The following is a 2,564-nucleotide window of genomic DNA, read 5'->3' as shown; positions in this document are numbered from 1 at the left end:
GGAGAGCGTTAGACTGAAGATCTAAATGTCCCCGGTTCGATCCCGGGTTTCGGCACTCTTATTATGGACTGTCCCGTGGGCTCTTCGTTTGCAGCCGCGAGCCGACAGCCGACGACGGCGTGGCACGCGCGACCAGGCGGCGGCACTGCAGCGAGCCCGGTTAGCTCAGTCCACCATCCTGGGTGAGGTCATCGGTCCGACCATCACCGATGAGGACAACGAGGCCCTGCTGCGGCCGGTCACCAAGGAGGAGCTCCTCGAGGCTCTCAAGCTGTCGCCGCGCGGCAGGAGCCCCGGGGAGGACGGCCTGACCGCGGAGTTCTACCTGGCGACGTGGAGCGTCCTCGGGGAGGACTTTCTCGACGTCGCGAACGCCATGCTCGACCGCCGCAAGGTTGCCCCGAGCCACAAGGTAGGCGTGATGACCCTTATCCCGAAGGTGGCGTCCGTGGAGAGGATTGGAGACTTGCGCCCCATCACGCTCCTCAACGTCGACGGGAAGGTCTTCTCCAGGGTGGTCACGCGGCGTCTCTGTGCGCTCCAGCCAAAGCTGCTCCACCCGATGCAGGTGCGTGGCGGCGGCGGTGCACGCAACATGCACGGAGCGCTCGCGGACCTGCGCGACGCGGTCGCGGCCGTCGACCTGGCGGACAGGCAGCGCGGCAGCAAGACGTCCTCGTGCCTGGTGTCCGTGGACTTCGCGGGCGCCTTCAACAACGTGCGGCACGAATACATCTGGGACGTCCTGCTGCAGTACGGCATCTCGAGAGACTTCGTCCTCCTTATCGCCAGTATGTACTCTGGGGCGTCAACAAGAATCCGCATCAACGGACTGCTGACGGCGGCGGTGCTGCTCGGGCGCGGGGTAAGGCAAGGGTGTCCGCTGTCGATGATCTTATTTAGCATCATCATGTCTCCCCTTCTCAAGGTGCTCAACAAGAGACTCGCCGGCCTGACTCTGCCCGACGTCATCGGCAGCGGCACCACCTACCGCCTGGCCGCGACAGCATACGTCGACGACGCCACCGTCATCTTGGACAACCCCAAAGAGGTCGAGGTGCTCTCCGAGGTGCTGGAGCGCTTCGGTGCGGAGTCCGGCCTTCACGTCAACCCGGCCAAGTCGAAGGCCCTACCGCTCGGGTCGTGGGCGCGCACAACGCCATGCCCATTCCCCTACGTCTCCGAGGTGAAGGTGCTGGGCGTGACCTTCTGCAGGACGGTGTTGATGATGATGGCCGCCAACTGGCCGAGCAGGCTCCGCGCGCTGCGGGGCGCCCTCGTCGACGCTAGGCTTAGGGTATTCAACATCTGCCAGCGGGTACAATACTGTAATACTTACGCTCTCTCCATCTTGTGGCACACAGCACAGATTCTCCCGCTGCCCGCTGGCGTCCTCAAGGACGTGAGGAAGGCGTTGTCGGCGCTGCTCTGGGCCGGCGAGCCGCTCCGGGTCGCCTTCGATGTCCTTGTGCTGCCCCCGAGCCGAGGCGGTCTGGGCCTCCATGACCCCGGCGCCAAGGCCAAGGCCATGTTTGCCTCACGGTGGCTAACGTCGCAGCGCACCCAGGAGCCTGCGCTGTCGGGTGGTTGGCTGCACATCCTCGAGGCGCTGTACGGCGACGGCGAGCCGCTCCCCTCCGCTGTGAAGTACTTCGAGGTCCTGCGCGACCTGCGCGCCGCCGTGCCCGTGCCCGCTGGCAGCGGCAAAGACCTCACGAAGGCGCTGTTCACCTCCATCATGGCGACGAACACCACCGTGCCGCGCGTCGTGGCCAGCACCCCCGACATCGAGTGGAGTGTCATCTGGCAACGGCTGCATTGCCGGCTGCTCCCGCTCAGCGCGCGGGTGGCCTGGTACAGGGCTGTTCACGACATCACCCCCTGCAACAGCCGTCTCCGCCGTACCAACCAAACCGACGACCCGAGCTGCACCACCTGCGGGGCGGAGGACACCGTGCTGCACCGGCTGACGGCGTGCCGGCCGGCGACGAGGCTGGTCTGGGGATGGGTGGCGAGGGCAGTGGCTCTACTCACCAGCAGCACCGAGGATCAGGTCGCGCCCAGTGTCCTGACGTGCCCCGACGCCGCCGCTCCCTCCAGGGCTGCAGGGGACGTCCTGGCATGGCTCCTGGGCTCCGTCGTCGAGGTCCTCCTCAGCGGCCCCGTGCGGGACGCGGGGCGGGTGTGGCGTCACCTGCGGACAAGAAAAAGTGAAATCATTCTGACGTGCCCCAAAAAAACGGCGGACATAATAAATCTAGTGCAAATCCCTTGACGTGCCCTAAATTAGCGGACATAATAAGTGAAAGTGAAGTGAATTGTGCAACATCAGCTACGGACGCGCCCTCGGCTCCGCGGCTCCTCGCGGGCCAGGGCGCGGCGCGTCGCCGGCAGTTCACCCCGCGGCGTCTTCGCCGACCCCCAGGAAGAGCACGGGCCAAGCCTTTTTCCACCGTGGCGAGGGGCGGCAGGCGCTGCGCGGCGCTGCCAAGTCCCCGGGTCTGCGGGCCGGAGGGGGGCCACTGACAGTGCTGACCGGCGGCGCGCACCGCGCGCGGGCGCAA

Source organism: Frankliniella occidentalis, unplaced genomic scaffold (genome assembly GCF_000697945.3).
Source record: "Frankliniella occidentalis isolate FOCC.00 unplaced genomic scaffold, Focc_3.1 Scaffold77, whole genome shotgun sequence".
In the NCBI taxonomy this organism is placed as follows: Eukaryota; Metazoa; Arthropoda; class Insecta; order Thysanoptera; family Thripidae; genus Frankliniella; species Frankliniella occidentalis.
The sequence above is the reverse complement of the archived record's forward strand: the minus strand, read 5'-3'. Positions refer to the sequence as shown.